Source organism: Mytilus galloprovincialis, chromosome 3, assembly GCF_965363235.1.
Source record: "Mytilus galloprovincialis chromosome 3, xbMytGall1.hap1.1, whole genome shotgun sequence".
Lineage (NCBI taxonomy): Eukaryota > Metazoa > Mollusca > Bivalvia > Mytilida > Mytilidae > Mytilus > Mytilus galloprovincialis.
In genome coordinates, this window is record NC_134840.1 from 44,799,037 (window position 1) to 44,820,925 (window position 21,889).

Here is a 21,889-nt window from a genome sequence, read left to right on the forward strand (position 1 = left end):
TTTTGTAAAATATCTTGTTGCTGAAGCTAGCCCATTAGGTAAGCAGGTAAATTGAAATATTTTATCGTCCCATGAAAGTATTTTAAATTTGATGTTCTTGTGCTACAGGCACACTATAATATGCATGTCTCAAATCGACACTAGCCATGTACGTGTTTTTATTCACTAGTCTCAGTGCAATTTCAAAAGTGTCCATTTTAAAATAATGGTATGGAACAAATTCATTTAATCTTTTCAAATTAAGTATCATTCTATATTCCCCATTAGGTTTGGGTCTTAAAGATATAGGTGACAAAAACTGTTCCTTTTGATAAGGAACTTCTACAAAAACTTTATTGTCTAATAGTTTTTGTATTTCTTTCTGTATAATTGACGTTTCTTTTGCATTAAAATTGCACTGATAACTAGTCGAATTTTCAACTAAAAAATCATCGTTTTCCAGTTCTACATGACAATTTTTTAAAATATCTAAAATTTTGTCATCAGATGTCAATTTTTTCCACCCATGGATAAAATATTTCAATCTACCTGCTTCAAACTCATTCAATGTACTAACCGCATCTTTTTCTTGGTTACTTACATTTTTCTGAAACCTCTTGAACCCCCTCTTCTGGGATAGTTATTTGCTCCAGAGTCATTACTGGTACTGGCAAAATCTTGACGTGAATGGCTTTCATAAAAATCTCTACCAATACCACGTCCTCTACCTCTTCCACGGCCAAATCTGCCTCTACCACCTCTACCAAACCGTCCTCTAGACCTTGAACTTCCACGTCCAAAGTGAATACGATTTTCTATCTTAGAGCAGTCTTCTATGTCTTTGACTACTTTAGATACATCATCTCCGAAGAGAAAGGTGGTATAAGGTTGTGACTGTACACACGGATGAGTGTATTCATTATTCAACTCATATTTAATAAAACAAATCTCTTCTTGCTAGATTAATTTGTCTATTAGTGTGACCTAGTAATGCTAAAACATCATTTCATTCATCAATAACCTCACTAAACTCATTTGTTTCATTGTCTGTTTTTGCTATATTATTTACGGTCTTACTTAGCAATGATATCGGATATGTTCCTTACGTCGTAACTACAATCCCCTTCCCTTTCATGAATGTAACCTACCGAATAAGACTATTTACCGGATTTTTATCACGTAAGCAACACGACGGGTGCCACATGTGGAGCAGAATCTGCTTACACTTCCGGAGCACCTGAGATCACCCCTAGTTTTTGGTGATGTTCGTGTTGTTTATTCTTTAGTTTTCTATGTTGTGTCATGCGTACTATTGTTTGTCTGCTTGTCTTATTAATTTTTAGCCATGGCGTTGTCAGTTTATTTTCGATTCATGAGTTTGACTGTCCCTTATATTGTGTCTTGCACATCATTATTATTACCATCTGATCTAGCTTTTTTAGCCTGCGGCTAAGTCGAAATCATCATTTTCATCATCGTACTCTTCGTACTCATTGTCATACATTACGTTGACGTGGCACTGGACGTTTTACTAGCACTGGGAGTAGCCTTCACAGACGAACTCCTTTTACCTTTTTTACATTCGACGAAGAAATATCTAGTTCAGCATCTATCATACTAAGGACATCGTCCTCCTTATTGCTTTTACTTTGGAGAACATCGTCCTCTTAAATTTCTCTTAAGGTGTAACACCACTAATTCGGGCCCGGCCAGAAAGCACATACCAGAAAGTAGTACATATTTAACACAAAATAGTTCCTACGCATGAGTGTAACTGTCAAAATATGTAGAATATTTAAGTATTTTTGGTATCAAATGAAAGCTGAAGGACAGGTGATCATTGTAGAACACTTTTGGACTTTTAATTTTGAATATTAAAAAAACTGCATCAAATTTTAAAAAGAGGGTACATTTTGTCTGTTTGTCAGATCTGAAGTACCTGTTTGGGTACATCCGAAGTTCTGGGAACCAGTTCTTTCTTATATGCAATTAAAGGTATGTTGATTTTGTCAGTACAAGACACCATAAAGTGTTGCTTTGCAATGCAATGATTGCCACTTTATTTGAACTTAAAACAAAAGAGGTGTGCCTGCTTGAAACGGAGGAATTTAACATAGAAAGCAATGGGACCATGAATTAGTGGTGTACTTCCTTAACCATTCTTTCTGCCATTTTTTCTCTGGCTGTCGTAAATTGGCAATGTAGCCCACTTGTGGCAGATGTCGTTAAAATATAAATAATTAAATCAACAACGTTGATTTTTGTTTTTGTAGTCGCTTATTGTCACCTTTGTTGACACAATAGACCACTTTCGAGTTCATCCGTCACCGGCAAAAACTCGTCAATTATGCGTGCCTTTATGACGTCATTTACCAGATAGAGGGGGTCGCCTGTATCCCTGCACTATTTACGTTCATCAAGCGTCTTAGTGATCGTCGTTGTGCAGGATAAACTAGAAATAATGGTTGTTCTGTAGGTACTTAATTACAATTCCCTAATGACAGCAGTACTGATTGTCAATTTTGAGAATTTAATTTGCTGAATAATTCGTACAATATAGAATTATAGTTTTCCAACCACTCGCTCAACATTGAAACGGAAGTGACGACGCCCCTTAACGCACAAATGACGTTCACTAAAACCAGAGTTTTTGACGGAAATGCATCGAACTCGAAAGTTATCTATTGATTAAATACATTATTTTATTAATCAAGACAAACTACGTCTGTCCTCGTCGAGCTACGCAAACACATTGTAGTCATTCATACGCAAACACCTGTCACTATCTCATTTAATTCCGGAAGTGATGATCAGTGATATGACGAAACAGAATTGTCCTACCTCCATGACAAATGTGTTGTTGTCACCGCAGATAAAGCCCCGTGTGTGTAAATATCATTACATAAACTGCTTGATAAATGAATTAGGTATTGACAATTCACTTGGAAACTCAACATATACCCTCACGACACTTACCAAAAAGAAATCCTAGATAATCATAGGTCTGTTCTATGTTCGGGAATTTCAACCAAAGATGGAAAACTGGATCTTCCATCACTGTATTGGTTACCTTAACTACATAAGTGTCCTTACAAACAACGGCATATTTCTGGGTCTTCTAAGTGCTCCACGAAACCTCTTTCTAAATTATTAACATCCCGATATATTTTATCAGCAATCAAAGCCGGGGTCCAAAGTTATTGTGAAACTACCTTTTCTAAAGGTGGCGTGAACCAGATGTGGATACTAAACAAATCCACAGATCTTTTAGATTACATACAATCTAAGACTCTCTCATCTTGCAATAGTATTAAAACATTTGACTTTTCTACACTTTTCACAAGTATTTCCCATTCCAAACATTTTTTTTATGTAAATAAGGCCGTTAGTTTTCTCGTTTGAATTGTTTTACATTGTCGTATCGGGGCCTTTTATAGCTGATTATGGGCTTTGCTCATTGTTGAAGGCCGTACGGTGACCTATAGTTGTTAATGTCTGTGTCATTTTGATCTCTTGTGGACAGTTGTCTCATTGGCAATCATACCACATCCTCTTTTTTGTAAAAGACAAATTGAAAGAGTTGGTATTACTTTATTTCATTTAAAAAGTGGCGAACGTAGATATAAGTACTAGTATCTTGTCTTGGGGAGGAATAAATTCTTCTTTGTAAAGAATCACTCTGATTCAAACAAGAAATTCTCTGAAACTAACAATATCTAGATGCTTGATTTCTTGATTGACATCGTTTTAGTTACGTTCGGAGGACGCGTTTTTCAACAGACTATCGGAATTCCAGTGGGAACCAATAGACAACTTTCGAGTTCGATGCATTTCCGTCAAAAACTCTGGTTTTAGTGAACGTCATTTGTGCGTTTAGGGGCGTCGTCACTTCCATTCCAATGTTGAGCGAGTGGTTGGAAAACTATAATTCTATATTGTACGAATTATACGACAAATTGAATTCTCAAAATTGACATTCAGCATTGATGTCATTAGGGAATTGTCATTAAGTACCTACAGAACAACCATTATTTCTAGTTTATCCTGCACAATGATGATCACTAAGACGCTTGATGAACGTAAATAGTGCAGGGATACAGGCGACCCCCTCTATCTGGTAAATGACGTCATAAAGGCGCGTATAATTGACGAGTTTTTTCCGGTGACGGATGAACTCGAAAGTGGTCTATTGTGCCCCTCTTCTTGCCGACTTGTTTCTTATTATTATGAGGTTGACTTCATACAGGAACTTCTAAGGAAGAAAGATAAGTTAACAATATCCTTTTACTTTACGTTCCGCTATATAGATGATGTCCTCTCGCTAATTATACAAAATTTGGTGACTATTTTGAACGAATCTATCCCATCAAACTAGACTACAGATACAGTTAAGTCTGCCACATATCTTGATTTACATCTAGAAATTGACAATGAGGGTCGGTTTAAAACAAAACCTTACGACAAAACAGATGATTTCAGCTTCCCACTTGTGAATTTTCCATTTCTATGTAGCAACATAAGACTAGTTACCGGATTTGTAATAACATAAGCAACACGACGTGTGTCACATGTGGAGCAGAATCTGCTTACCCTTCCGGAGCACCTGAGATCACCCCCAGTTGTTGGTGGGGTTCGTGTTGCTCTAGTCTTTAGTTTTCTATGTACTATTGTTTGTCAGTTTGTCTTTTTATTTTAAGCCATGCCGTTGTTAGTTTTTTTTCCAATCTATGAGTTTGACTTTGAAATTCCCTCTGGTATCTTTCGTCCCCCTTTTTTCAACATTCAAAAACTGTTTGCCACATGCATATTTCATGGTTAAATAATGAACCAATTGAAATATTGGGAAAAAATCAAACTTAAAACCAATCGAAGTAAATATCAGAACACAAATCAGACAGTGTTCCTCTAAAACCATTGATAGCAAATTTGAAAAGAATGTATTTGTGCATACAGATACATATGTGCTACAAGGAAAACATTGAATAAAAAGTTGTTATAGACACTTATTCACCAATTCACCATAAAACAGGACACTACAATTTAGGATGTACGTGATACAATGATTAACTTCCGGATGTGTCAATGTCTGATCAAAATTTAATTATTTCTAGGCCAAATAAGGAAATTAAATACAAAAAAAAAATATAATAAAGTTTTTCAAATTCTAACCAAACCACATTTGTAACAACATAATAAATTGTCATTCAGTGATATCATGATTGGTAATTCCACTAATTTAAAAGTCACACATTTTTCAAACGTTCAAAATAGGTACAATTTATCGTTTATAACGTCTGACTTGGTATAGTCCATTATCTTCGTCTGTCCATAATCGTTCATTTTATTGGCAAAATTATTTCGTTTGTGATCCGCTTCTATGACCTTGTCATAACTGGCCGACAGCATATTTTACATTAGTCCGACACTGCAGTTTTACCAAATATGGTATGGGAAATGTTACCATATTTGATATTCAATAATTTAACCCCTTAGCTTGATATGGATAACACGTGAATTGTATGTGTGAAGTTATTTAAAGGAAAAGAATGTCAACATTGTAAGTGAAAAAACGGTAAACCATTTGATTGACTGATTTCATCCACCAAATATTATTCTTATACAAGTAAAAACAATGATAAACTAGAATAATCCAACAGCACGAGTTTGCTTAATCTATTTATATCTATATTTATGTTTATATGGCTTATATGGTCATCGAATGACTCAAGAGCTCAACTCGATAATTAATTAGATGGCGCCTAGATTAAAATACACATGAAACGAAGCTACGTTTTTTTATTCCTGTGTCCTGTTAATTGTTTATTCGAGATGGCTTGTAAAACTAAGATTTATTGGCAGTATTGACCACAGCTTTTTATTATTAAACACAAATTTAAATATGTACACATATAGATTCAACGATATATATTGTTCAACTAGATAGATTCATAGATAACTAGATTCATAGATGTAAAGATCATTTTTTGGTTACCTCTGGCAACCTACAGATAACTAGATAGATATATATATAGATAGATAGATGTAGGATCCTGGGATATAGCGATCAACTAACTTAGCTGTTGGATCCTGGGATACAGCGATCCACAAAATGTACTTTTAATATCACTATTATATAGACAACTGTAACTGTAGTTTATCACACGCAGCGAAGTTGCCAAATTGATTAGGTACGGTATATGTCAAACTCAACCGTACCGGATCAACCGCCTCTAAAATGGGGATGAAGCTGCGACAGGACTGTGGCCAATACTGTTTTAAAATTACTTAAGATATACACACACTAGTACCAAATGTATCTGGATATGTATAAGAACCAGAACAAATAAACATTTCAAGCGCACCTTGCAAATTATTCAGAAATAGATCATTACCGAGGTCTGTCAAATGAACACCATCTTCCTTTAAAAAAGTACTATTAGGAAGAATATCTGGATACCTTATATAATGTCCCCCATTCTTTAACACGAATGATGCAATGGAACAATTTATCCTAATTCTGCATGCCATCATGCTATCCTGACTTATTGAATGACGCCAATTTGTTCACGGTAAAGTTTGAGACCAGACAATCGAACTATTGGGTAGATAACTTTGTACCTTCTCCAAGGTGGTCTTGATTTCATTCCTTAAAAACCCTAGTTTTGTCTTCCCCAAATCATTTCCAGCAATATGAAGGACAAGATATTTCGGCGCTTTTTCATATTTCATCAGTCTTTTTATTGTTGATTCCAAATCTTTTATACCCATGCCACCATACCCTTGCCACCAAATTTTAACTCCTATTCTATGGAGACCTAAATTAACACCACCTGTTCTACTTCTTGCATGTACAAATGCATTTCTTGTCAAAGATGAGCCTACTATCCATACTGACACTTCTTGGCCTACAATTTAATACATGTATGTATTGACATGAAATATTCTAAATTGACCATCAAATTCAACGAAATTTATTCAAAATTGTGGTATTCGTATATAACTTTTGAAGTATCAGAACTCCAACGACCCATTACTTTAATTTGCTCGTCAGAAAAACCAAGCATAGTTGCTGAAGTAGCACTACCGATTCTAAATGAGTGCGTCCCATACTTTGATTGATCAAAACCAATATACCCAAGGGCTTGTTTTAGAATTCCTGAAAACTGATATCGAGTCATCGGAGAGCCTTCAAAGTGGCAATATAATTGACCACTAATTCGAGGTCGAATCTTTAAATATTCTTGCAGTAATTTTACCGGACAAATTCCAACATCTGATTGTCGGGCCACAAAATTTGAAATCCCTCGACCTAGCTGGTCTGTTTTTGAAGACACCAAGTATATTTTTATATTATGATTAGTAACCTCCACATTTTCAATTTTAATGGCATGATTAGACCCTTCCCTGCCACATGCAGTTGTCATTTCACCAACTCGCAGAAATGCAAAAAATCCCATTGAAAAAGCACTAGAAAATAAGACAGCTTCATATCTAAAGCTACAAAATGCGGGCAAAATCTTTATAATATTTTTAACAGATCTACAGTAATAGGTAATCTACTGTCAGGTCTCTTTAACTTTGACCTTGCCATTCCATCAATCATTTTCCTTACAACAAATAATTGAGACATATCTTCGTAATTATTAATCTTATTATAAAAACTGATAGCTGAGATATAACATTTCACCGTAGATGGAGCCATGTCCAAGCAAGACATGTATGCAATGAACTGAGTAATGTGGTTCAATGGTATTGGAAAACTATGATCTAAATCAAAACTATCCCTAAATTTAGCCAAAGCATTTAAGGCTCGTTGATAAGCTTGAATTGTATTAGGAGCAAGCGAACAATTAATTAATTTGTTTGTTTCAGACTCAATATCAAATCTCTGAACTCTTCTGGGTTGTTTTCTGGAACCGACTCGGCCCCGGGTGCTAGTTCCTGGAATCTCTTCAACTGAAAACGAGAAATCGAGTCTGCAATTTCATTTTTACAACCATCAATATGTTGTGCTTTAAACTGAATATTGTGTTGCATTGTAAAAAGAACAAGGGGACGAATAAATGCCATCACACGCTTCGACTTGGCAGTTCTTTAATTGATAATGCTAACTAATGCCATATTGTCAATTCGAAATAAAATCTTTCGATTTTGGAAATTTGATGCCCATATAAACATAGCTAAAACAATTGGAACTAACTCTAAAAACATGATTGGCATGTTTGACCATGCTTCCGGCCATTTATATTGTGCCCATTTACCATCAAAATATGCACCACAACCTAAATCAGAGTTACCACAGCTGTCAGTGTACAAATGCAACGTTTGATTTGTTATCCACGTGTTTTCTGATAGATAACAATCTCCGTTAAAATGTTCCTGAAAAATCAGCCAAATTTTTGCATCTTCTCTGAGATCATTATTTATTCTAATTGAATAAAAAGGCTTTTTATTTTTTATAGACCCTATGACATCATAAAACCTGCAAAGGAAAGCCCTAGACGAAGTAATCGCCCTTGAACAGAAAGCCATCAAACCCACTACTGATTCTAAGTCCTTGTGTGTAATCTTTTTATTCAACTAAATCGGTTCAAGTAAGGACTTTAGCTTTAACAATTTGTCTTGTGGTATTCTGACAACCATTTCAACAGTGTCAATGACCAATCCTAAAAATTTCAAAGATGTTACAGGTCCAACTGATTTTTCCGAAGCAATCGGAACACCTAGTTCCCCACAAATATCTGAAAAAGTGTCTAGCATCATTTGACATACAGGTGTATCCTCAGGGCCTCCAAATAAAAAAATCATCCAAATAATGCACAAGTGATTTCACTCCACTCCGTTCAACTACTAACCAGTGTAAAAAGGTTGAAAACTTATTGAATAAATTACATGAAATTGAACATCCCATAGTCATACTTTTATTTACAAAGAACTTTTCATCAAAATAAATCCCTAATAATTCAAAATCTGATGGGTGCACTGGCAGCAAACGAAAAGCGGACTTTATGTCCCGTACCCAAACAATGCAGACTTTCCGAGTGAGCTGACCATTTGTATAACTTCATCAAAAGATGCATATTGAACGGAACATTCATCGCGATCAATAAAATCGTTGACCCCGGAACCTTCCGGATATGATAAAAGAGGGACGAAAGATACCAAAGGGACAGTCAAACTCATAAATCTAAAACAAACTTGACAACGCCATGGCTAAAAATGAAAAAGACAAACAGAAAAACAATAGTACACATGACACAACATAGAAAACTAAAGAATAACCAACACGAACCCCACCAAAAACTAGGGGTGATCTCAGGTGCTTCGGAAGGGTAAGCAGATCCTGCTCCACATGTGGCACCTGTCGTGTTGCTTACTAGTATGTGATTACAAATCCGGTAAATAGTCTTATGTTGCTACATAGAAATGGAAAATTCAGAAGTGGGAAGCTGAAATCATCTGTTTTGTCGTAAGGTTTTGTTTTAAACCGACCCTCATTGTCAATTTCTAGATGTAAGTCAAGATATGTGGCAGACTTAACTGTATCTGTAGTCTAGTTTGATGGGATAGATTCGTTCAAAATAAATCTCAGGTGCTCCGGAAGGGTAAGTAGATCCTGCTCCACATGTGGCACCTGTCGTGTTGCTTATGTGATTACAAATCCGGTAAATAATCTAATTCGGTAGGTCGCATTCATGAAAGGGAAGGGGATTGTAGTTACGACGTAAGGAACATATCCGATATCATTTGTGAAACGGTTATTCCATAACGGTCAACCAACTCGTGATGGCGTCCGATGAATGAGATATTAACCTCCAACCTTTCTCTTTTGGTACTAGACCGATAGAAGAAGTCCTAAGAGTAGAAATCGGCTATTCTAAAAAGGGACCAGCCATCCTACCCGCTTTTACCTCCTGATCTAACTTATCCAACGTTTCAACTTTATGACAAAGTCAATTTGCCGACTGTAAATTTTTGGAAATAAAAGAAATTCTCGGACCTGAATATTTCAAACGAAAACCACATAAAAATCCTTCATATAATTATTTTGCTACACCTGCATGCGGATATGCCCTCAGCATATTTTTCAAAACACCAATCTTCATAGGGGTTCTACCAAGTCGCCATAGTTCTGATATTTGGTCTAGATCTTGCTTGTGTGAACTGTGTGGCATTTCTTGGGGAAAATCTGACTCTTGACTCGGCGCTCCTTGGGCGAAATTGAAACTGGGGCCCTGCTCTATACTGAGCCCCGGGTGCCCGAAACTGAAACTGAGAGCCCGTGTTATATTGTGTATTACCAACATGTGGTCTCACATTTCCCAGTTGTCTTTGACAGTTTATAATTGGATGTGAACCATTACACCTTAAACACAAATGGCTATAAAAGCAAGGTCTTTTCCAACAGCTTCCCTCATAGTTATAACTATAGCATTTGTTCCCATGACCACTACTGTCTTGAATATTACTATTAGATACATTTAAGGACACATTTGAGATAGTATTCACTGGTTGCATCTATAACAACCAAAGCTCATTGTCTATATTACTCCACAAACTGGATGGTTCATGAGCTTTTCTTAGTCTATATTGCTCATCATAATTTTTCCAACCCATACCTTGGTTTCTTTGAGCCCCAAGCGGCCTAGGCACTCTGTCCGCTAAAGTAACGTCGTAATTTTGCGATCTGCCGTCATACAATATTTCGTTTTTTATTGCCACTTGTTATCGTATTTGCAAATAGAATTACTGGGTTGAGTTAGAAATAAATTAGATGCAAAAGTAAATGAATATTTAAAGAACTTTTACATGGTTTTATATTTATTGATACACAATAAATGAAATTTGCGTCCTGTCAAACAAAACGGCAACTTTTAGACGACGTTACACTTTTCGTTTATTTTATCGGAATAGACTTTATTTTATTAAGCTGGCGCGCCATCTATAAACAACGGATATTTATAGCAGAAGACTCATTGTGTTGGAAAAGTTTCCGAGATTGTACTGTCTGATGCTCCTATCGTTCGGTAGGTAAATACATTAGCCCTGTACGTTTAAAATGTAAAATGTTATCTTTCTCTTGAAAACGTACGTAAATAAATTGGAGCTTTTCAGAAAACATACTTGAGAACTTCGTCTAAATGATCCCAAATTTTTAGCTTGATCCACAGGGACTCGGTTAGCAGATTAAAATTTTGGACTCGGTTAGCAGATTAAAATTTTGTTAATCAATGTTGGGTTTTTTTTTTTTGTATTTCCTGTCTATTTGTATTACTTTATTAACGTATTTGACGATGTCATCGATATTTCTTTGTTTTCTGACAATGTGCACTTTACTATCCATATCCGTATACTGAAAAAACCTAAAGGGATCTAAGTCGCCATCTTGGATTGCCTAACCTACTTTGAATAAAAAATATTTAAAAATATTAATAGATTACTGTATACCTTACAAATGCACTCATTTTCTTCCTAAATAATTCTTCTATCACATGCATATTTTCATTTTCCGATCAACGGAACCCTTACGCAGCTTCGGTTGCATTCAGGTCTAAACATTCAAATTTCCCGGCGAAAGCAACGTAACTGGCACTCTGGTCGTTTCGCAACGATTCAGATGAAAGGGGAGGTAACATCTTGTTATTCGGAACTTCTCGGATGAATACTCTCAACCTAACGATAACTACCCAAATTATCGAATGCAATTTTCCCGCAATGTAAACAACAACATGGATTCAGGACAGGATTTGGCTAAAAAAACTTATTTGCAATGGACATAATCTTGTTTTGACAGGTCAAGGGGGAACAGGAAAAACACATAAAATTAAATCATGTTCTGAGCAATTGAAATTATTAGGAAAATGCGTCCAATTGACATGCTACACAGGAATAGCTTGCAGACAGTATCCCTCATCCATAGGTGCTACAACATTACACAGGTTTTGTGGACTAGAAGATGTTCGACATACTACATTTGTAGCAATGACTTGTTAAATTTAATCAGTTTTGATGAAAGATTTACAATAACAAAATGCCGATTTACTAAAACAGATGTATTAAAAATCGATGAAGGTTCAATGGTGTCAAAAAAAATATTTGAACAAGTAGAATTTATTTGTCGAAAAATAAAAAATCAATCATTATATTTTGGAGGAATCCAAGTTGTCCTTAGTGGTGATTTTTTTTAGCTGCCACCGATACGTGATGAACTGTATGGAGATTTTGGCCATTATTGCTTTGAAAGCATTTTTTTTATAAATTTATTTCCTCACAGAATTAATCTCAGTAAAATTTATAGACAAAGGGAGACATCTCTATCAAATTATTTGTTATATTTACAAGAAATCTACCCGGAAATATGTGTTTAATTATAGCCAATTGTGTAAAGATATAAATATCATTGAAAATACACCTATGTCGTGTAATTTGCAGAAATTCCGAATACACCTATGGCCCCATTTCCCATGTCATAACAGGAGACCTTAACATCGTTCGCGACCGAGAGTTAAAACCATTCCTCAGTAAAGGACCTAAATATCGTCCCCGTCAATTATTAATTGGAATGAGTGTCGTAATATCATCCGCATCCACGACTCACTCCATACCTACTGTTTGAAATGGGTAAAATGGGACAAAACTGACAAAAAATCTTTGGACTCTTTTTAATTCAGTAATGAAGATAGTTGATATTCGAATACTATTAGTAACATAGTGTGCTAGTGACCTAATACGGTATATATGGGGTCAGTAAATTCCATATGGGGTGAGAGCGAAGTGCCACCAAAAAAAGGCTTTACTGGAATTACTAAGAATTTCCCTTGCAAATAATGAATTTGAATTCAATGGGCAAATTTTCAAACAGAAAGTTGGGGTTCCAACGGGATCCCCAATGTCGCCAAGTTTAACAGATATAAGAATATATGAAATCGTTTCTGAAATATTGAAACGGTTCCCATACTCGTCTGACATTTCTCTTCTTTCTGTCTACAGAGATGATGGATTTTTATTATTTAAAGTAAGCGAACAAACTCTTAAGGAATTTTACAAAATTGCAAATAGTATTCACCCACTATTAAAATTTACACATGAAATCTCTAATAATCAAATACAATTTTTGGATGAAACAATATTTAAAGGAACCCGATTTGAAACAGAAAAGATATTAGATGTCAAATTATATCGCAAAGCTACAGATAATTACCAATATTTAGAAAAATCGTCTGCTCACCCAGCATCTGTATTCAAAGGATTTATAATTGGGGAAATTACAAGGTTCATTAGATCGTGTTGTAACAGAGATGACCTCGACAAACAGATAGAAATATTCAAACAAAAACTTACACTAAGAGGATACTCGAAAAATGAAATTAATCCACAAATAGATAAAGCATTGAGAAAAAACAGATTGAATACATTATGTTATAAAAAAAGAAATAAACAAAACTGTCCACCACTAGTTCTAGCAACTAAATTTAATCCACTCTTTAAATAATTGGAAAGACGAATAAGAAAACATTGGCAGTTAATAGAAAATGATATAACTGCTAAGAATTTATTTCCCAGACCACCTATGATTGCTTATCGTAAACATAAGAACGTGAAGGAGTATTTGACCTCGGCAAAATTATAATCACTGTAAACAATTAAATAATAATTAGATAAGAAAGGACATAAGAATAATAATGATATTGCAGATTCACCAGGTGTCGTGCCCTAAAAATAACACTACATTTGATATGGTACCAGAGCAAGAACTAATCAAATTTTAATTAAATAGTATTTATAATAATACAAGGCTAGGGTACCTGATCACTCCAAGACATAAGCCCGGATTTCCTAATATTTTTCTATAAATCTATCTCAGCATGTTATCAGTAATCAGTTAGATATAAATTATGTGGACACACTTTCTTAGTGGTTCACTAATTATAACCAGATGTGGATCACAAAATGATAAGCTATAAATTTATATTTCTCTGTGTCTTTCCTCCTAGCTTCATTGTATTTCTGAACAATAAATTTGAAGAAGAAAAAAATCCTAAAGAAAAAGTATATATTAAAAATAATAATATGCATGTTTAGTTTATTGCGATGTTATGGATAACTTTCCCTGCATTTACACGTATATGAAATAATTTTGTTCCTCACCTTTTTTTCTATATTTAATAAACTTAAATAACTTTTATTTCTTTCAAACTGATGTGAAATCAGGGAAAATTAAAAAATTACCATAAACGATTAGCCTAACTTTGAAAAATTATCTGGTCTATGCCATTGATATTGGCTAAAAGACAACTTATATTAGTCCTCCCCCTTTTATCTAAATCTGGTATTTTTCTTAGTTTTCTATCACTTTCGATTAAATTCACGTTTTTTCTATACTATATTAAAATAAACATGCTTAAATTAAATTTTATTTGCTACTTGCTTTTAATTCTAAGTTAGTTTTACACAGCTAGAAATTAACAGTAAAAAACTCCAGATTTTTTTTAAAAGGGGGAGGGCTTTTAAAAACTCCTTGTCTTTAAGTACTATGATCTATGCATGATAGAGCTCTATTCCAAAATTAACGATGATTTCCAAAATTCAAGTATGCAGGACACAACATTTAAGCTTAAAACAGCTCTGAATTTGGATTGTGATTGAATATTTGACACAGCATAGGTTTGTGACACAAAATCAATGTGGTCAAAAGAACTGATTTTTATTTAAAAAAAAAATCAATTTGATTACCAGAAAACGAAAAAAAATCAATTAAACCTCCAGATGACAATTCCCCTTTTTTCTTCAAAACAATAGAATGTGTTCATCAATGTGGTCTCTTCTTTTCTATCATACCCATAATTGTTTGACAACATCAGATTTATGTCATCTTTTTTTAAACAGGTGTAACATTTGCTACTGTGCCAAACAATTAACATATTACATACTATAAATTACAATACAAACTTAATCACTTTAAAATATTAACATTAATTATAATATAATTACTGTAATAGTTTTCTGTTTTTATTTCAACTTCTGATGTATAACTTTCAGTTGTTATCCATTTGTTTGATGTGTTCAGGGAATTGTATATTTAAATATACAATTCCTTGATGTGTTTGAACTTTTGATTTTTGCCATTTGATTGGAGACTTTCTTTTTTAATTTTCCTCGGAGTTCAGTATTTTTGTGATTTGACTTTTCACATGATCAAACTTTATCATTCAATTTATATATCAATATTCACTAGGAATCATTTATTCACATTTGTACCTGTACTGAAAATGACATATATATTAAGTATGATAATATGTATGTGACCAGTTATTTGGGGGATTAAGATCAACAAACCCAGCATGATGCATGGTCTGGGGTAATTGGCATCAGCATGATGTCTGATAAGACCACAGCTACAAAGTAGCTGGAAATTCGGGCTTATGTCTTAGAGTGTGATGAGGATTTACGGCCTTGGTCAAAAATGACCTAAATGATATCCGAAACACCAGGTGCAGCTTAATCATTTTTACATCACTGGAAATCGAAGACGTCTACTTGATTACCACACATCATTATAATCTTATAACCTCAGCTTATAACAGACATACACCTTTCTAACAGTAATTATTTTACATAAGAAAGGTCAAATCAGGTGACGATGAAATTAACTACAAAATAAATGTATAATTTACGCAATATATTTGTTTTAAAAAAATTCTATACCGGAAGCAATATATAAGTCACTCATTGACAAAGGTATTAATATGTTTTGCTGGGATTGGTAATGAACACGACTATTAATAATTTGTTTTAAAAAAAAAGTCTATACCGGAAGCAATATATAAGTCACTTATTGACAAAGGTATTAATATGTTTTGCTGGGATTGGTAATGAACACGACTATTAATAAATAACATGTAGAAAATGATAGTGTGAGTGAGGTATCCATGTACTTACTGACACATTCTTGTTAGATTTGTATTGTTTAATTACTGGTGTATTATATCATTTAACCCATCATTGATTTTTTTCTTCTATTTTTATATGGTTATTTTGTGACCTGCATGTATATGAGAACACACACAATCATGCACATAAAAAAAACCTCATATACATTTTTGAAAGTCATTTGATACATATGAATTATTTCAATTGAGTATTTTTTTTAATTTTTGAAGTAGAATGGAGAATTATCCTTACCTAGTTGACCAGGCTCTACTGATATGATAGATATGCCGATGTCTAACTTGGAGATCTTGATTAGGTTGGGAAATGTATCAGGTAGGTGGTTATTCATACATATCATGAAACAAATATGTCATCGAGAAATCATTGAAATAAGTCATACATGTATGCTGTTGAGACAGTAACCAAACAACATGTTCATATAATCAAAATTAAAAACAATTTGATAGTAATATTTTAAAAAATTACTTTAAATGGCCTTAACAATTACTAAGTAGATGTATTCATGTATGTTGTAGAATTATACTGAAAGTATTTACTAGTTCATTTGACTGGCAAAAAAATGATCAATATTTCAGGTTTTATAAAACAGAGTAGACAAATTGCAAGATAGCAATTATGGAAGAGTCACAGTTGAAAAAACATAAAATCTATGAAAACAGCTAACAGCTACTCATAACATTTTTTTAATCCTTTTAATATTTGATGTCTTGATTTTTAACTACCAGTAAGCTTTATATATTTAAATATGGAAACTCCAACAGCACACACCAATTTCATCAATTTTATTTTTTGGTATTTTGTGTTTTTTCAGATCATGTAGAAGTAGAAGAAACAGCAGTGAAAAAAAATGAGAGTCATCATTTTAATAAACATTTCGCTTGAAATTGAAATAAATCTATTTTTTTCTTCATTATGTATTTCAAATATGAGCATTGGGATAAACTTTAATGAGACAACAAGCCAGCAGCACAATCGCAATAGCTATTTGGAGGTCTACTCAAACTTCATGCAAACATGAAATTTGTGGTTTTTCAATATAGATTAAATATAAAGTTAGCAACTCTTTGAGGCTTTGATGCAACTTGCACGGTTTCAGAATTATAGCTTTAGAACTTGTTTATGAATGATTTATTTATTCCATATTTAAGATGAATATGTCAGTATACAAAGAAGGCGATGTGGTATAATTGCCAATATGACAACTGATTTTATATGTTTTGAAATATCCCCTACTCTTGTCTCGTTATGTCTCCCACTTCATATTGACTTCTCTCTGCGTAATTATATTGGTTTCGATGGTGACTGAGTGATATTACATTATGTAAGTCATTTTTCTTTAATTTCTTTTATTAAATAGTATTCTTTTAAAGAGTCATTGCATTCAAAATGATATGCATTGCTCAGAAGTTTCCGTGGTATGAAATATTGTTATTTTCTGAACTTAATCTTTTGCTGATATTTGATGTTGGGCTACTGCCACAAACTTGTTCATGCTCTTTACTGTCCTGAAATAATCTATAATTATTCAAAAAAAAAGTAAAATCACAAAAATACTGAACTTAGAGGAAGATCAATTGGGAAAGTCCATAATCACATGGCAAAATCAAATCAACAGTGATTCCTTATATGTAATAGAAATTACTTACTAGGTATACCAAAAGGGCAATATGCCAATTATTTGGTCTTATTGCCATATGACCGAAAAGAGACGATTCCTCCAGGGAAGAAAAACTCGCTAAAGGGGGAGATAATGCCCTTGAAAAAATCTACCGTACCGATGATAAAAAATAATGTCATGTTTTTACCAGGCAATAAGTATGTTTCAAATTGGTGTACACAAATAATCATCTTCTGTAAGATTAGCAAAAGCTGCAGAGTCACTACCCAAGGCGTATTGTGTGCATGTATTTTAACAGTTCCTTAAATCGGTTTACGTGCACAGCACAATAAATATAAATAAAAATGATGAAAGCATCTGTCCACTTTTCAATATTTGTAATTTTTGATTGTCGAGAAATGGGTTGTAAAATGAATTCCCCTTGAGCCCATGTCAACTTATGTTTGTCAAAACCCGTGTTGACTGAATTATTTAATAGACAAGCTAAATCTATGAATTCCCCTTTCAATGTTTTTTCTTTAATTGACTGTGTTACATTTATGCCTAGATTCTCATGAACACTTTCAATTCTATTGGGAATTTGTACATAATCATTATTGATCACATTACCTGTTTGTGACACAAACTGTGTGTTATCAACAGTTGACTGGAGGTCTATTGCTCGTCTTGGTTGCCATGGTATCATGTCCGGAATGTGGACGGAGTTGTCCTGATTGCTAGAAAATGTTGGCATCAACATTCTTGTCGTTGATACTGTTGCAGTTGTTGGTATGGCAGCGCCGTCATGTCCAGATGTATAGATAGCCTCAGGCCTTGTAACCGTCATAGATGATTGTACTGACGCCCGTGACGAAACTCCCTTCGACACCACCGGGGTCCTTCTTACTCCAGCTCTCGCTGATGCTGTACGTTCCTCGTACCTCTTCTCAACATACTGAAACTCACAAATAGATTTATTTATTCATTTATTTTTATTAAATTTATTTATTTACTTATTTCAAATTTATTAGTTTTGTTTGTTTGTGTAACAAAAAGTCTTTAATCAATGACAATATATCTTAAAGCTGTAGCCGTTCAAACGATGTATGTATCGTTTTTGTTGAATTGATAGTATGTCGTATGCTACGAAGTAATTACTTCCGCACTGGGTGAATTATTCACCAAATATAAAGTCACAACAAAAATATCATTTCTTTAACTTAAGTCGTATTGTGATTAAATAATTTTTCTTTTATTTCATATTCGGCATCACGTGGCGGCCACGCCGTTTCGAAATTCAACAATTTCTAACTATTTTACAATATTTTTTATTAAAACAATTTGTTTGTATTATCCATATATCTCTTTGCATATTATACATATATAAAATACCAACTTTAATATCCACTATAGTAATCTACTTGATATTTTCAAAATACTTCCCTCTGTAATTATACACGTCTGTTCACTTGCAGCTTAAAGTTAAATAGAACGCTAACGTCAAATTGACGTCACCACTATACATCTTATCGACTACATATGAATTTATAAAGGAAAGCACTGCAACGGCCGAGATTAAAACTTTCCACTAGAATAACCGAATTTATGTATATTACATAAATTCTATTATTTTAGAATTTTAATAGTTTGGAAAAATGTTTTCCTTTGTTTAAATCAAATATGAGAATTTAATTAAAATCGGTGAACATGAATTTGACAGCTAGTGCCCCTGTAATTTTGGTAACCATTTAATAATAAGAATAAGTTCATATGGATTGAATGAAAAAATATTGTAGTCATGCAGATGACCCAAAAATATTCTAAGTCCAGATTTACACAATACCTTCTAGTGTTAAAGGAGAAGGTCCGGTAAGACCCCTTTTTGGCCCCAAAATATAACAGTTTTACAAAATTGTTGAAATTTAAACTTTTAGTTATTTATTGGACAGTTGAATGCCTCTGCTACATAAATATGGGCTGTTTTTAACAATACAATGCACATATATCGGGTTGTAGTACCATTAAGTCATGCTAAATTACTGAAATCTTCAAAATTCTAGCATTTTAGGTAAATTTTAGACGGTTTCCGTGTAAAACGAAAGTGGCCGCATTCGTGTTCATCCCTAATATTGAAATGTAAGTTGTATTTTATGATAATGCATAACATATATAAAGATTGTGGATGAACACGAATGCGGCCACTTTCATTTTTGACAAAAACCATCTGTAAAGTGACATTTTTCAGCATATTTGGTAGATTTTTCATATTTGAGCTTGAATCGGATCGTTTTTAATGACTAAATCAGTTAAAATCTTTCACATTAACTAATCGAATCAAGTGAAATAGACACTTAAGTGTTTAAAAAGTGGTCAAAATCTTTCGTCAGATGAAACTGAAATTTGAGGCCAAAATGAGTCCTTACCGAACCTACTCCTTTTGAAAAATAATTCTTGATTTATATTGTTCAAATACTTCAAAATTTTCTTGATTTTCATGGAACTTTTTTTTTAATGAGACTAAAAAACATAACCCAATACACTTGTAGTAATGGTTATTTCCTTACAAGCAACTACCAGTATATGCAATGAGAGCAAAATTTGTATTTATATTAGATATATCAGAAATATATATTTTATAAGTCAATAGTATTTGTTATCATATCAGCTGAAATTGGTATTGAAAATATTTTTACTACTGTTAGCTATAGACTGCTTGATTTTGTATTTGCCAAATTGAGCCACTTGATAGCATTTTAATTACTTTTTTTCAGTTTTAAAGGACAAACTTTCATTTTTTTTTATAATTTATTTTTTTCTTCATGAATTTACAAGTATCAACATATTTATCTTGTGGCACAATAAGCAAGCAAGTGAAATAAAAAAGCATAATAAGCATTCTATGAACTTACACTTAGAAATCTATGGATTAAATATAGTAATAACAGTTTCATTAATATAGTAATAGTAGTGCAAGAAATATATGAGCATACATATGGTATGGTATATCAGTATACAAATAATTTCAAATGCTCATATACTAGTACATACATGTTTATATTTAATTAATGACCTTAGCCCAGGGGTTCCAATACAAGTTGTGTTCTTCCACACTTAAGTATTTTGAAGAAATATATTTCTCTAAAATCAAGTTTTCTTTTATGTAATTTTGAAGACCTTTTATATTAGGTTTTATATCTTGCATCTTACATCTGTAAATAAAGTACTTCGTCAGTAAGATAGCTTTATTTTTAATAAAATTCAGTTTATAATTTTCATAAAGGCCAAAAATGATAATTTTCAAATTAAGTGGAATTTCGATAGGAACCTTATCGAAAATCCATGAATTTCCATGAATTATTATTATAGTTCTATTTGACGAAAAGATACTACGTCTTTGGAAAATGCTTAATTAAACAAGTACATGCACAGGTACCTTTTTTATGTTTCAATAATTAGACACCAAACCCATACATTAGTCATTGGTCTTTCAAAATACATATGACTGCTCTTATTCTGGAAGAACTGTACCGTACAATACTTATTTTCTACTATTATTAGAGACGCAGGAAAATATATATTTGTCGTGTCGTGCCCTCAAGGAAATATTAATAATACTAGAATACACCCGTAATGTCGTGGGTCCGTGGCTAAATTAAAGTATATACAAAATAACAGTATATTTTAACCAAGTGGTAACATATGTCCGAGATATCTCGCTCAGTTGAATAGTATTAGAAATTCAAATGACATAATGTTCTGTCGTAAAAAATTCGTCCTGTAATTGTGTTTACATAGAACATGTATCGTTATATTAAAATTTGTTAAAAACAACCAAGACTCACTGAAGAATCAATCGCGAAATTTATTATATATTGATAAATAAATTTTACACGCAAAGTTATCAATCTGAATGAACGTAATTAATGCATCTGTAAGATGAAGTTCATTAAGTTTCCAACAAAGTCAGATAGAATGAAAATTGTATTCAAAGTTGGAATATAATATACATGTACACTTTAACCGTGAGATAAAATATAGGCTTTGAAGAGCTCTATAACCGACTGTCATATATAGAAACCGCAATGAATGAACGTTACACAATTAGATATATACATGCACGTTTGACAAATGCACATTATGTGATGTACACGGTTATATACACGATTGACGAACGCACGATGCACGGTTAAAAATGAATGATTGATGAACGCACGATACACGCACGATACACGGTTAAAATGAATGATTGATGAACGCACGATACACGCACGATACACGCACGATACACGGTTAAAATGAATGATTGATGAACGCACGATACACGCACGATACACGATACACGATACACGATGCACGCACGTT

General features: G+C 33.4%; 1 long non-coding RNA gene across 1 annotated transcript; it reads left to right on the forward strand.

The window, feature by feature from the left end:
* The first annotated feature begins 10,895 nt into the window (after window positions 1-10,895).
* LOC143066439 (uncharacterized) lies at window positions 10,896-16,840 on the forward strand. The gene is made up of 3 exons (XR_012975618.1): window positions 10,896-11,006; window positions 16,140-16,242; window positions 16,742-16,840. It is a non-coding gene; the product is annotated as an uncharacterized LOC143066439 (long non-coding RNA).
* Window positions 16,841-21,889: the final 5,049 nt, after the last annotated feature.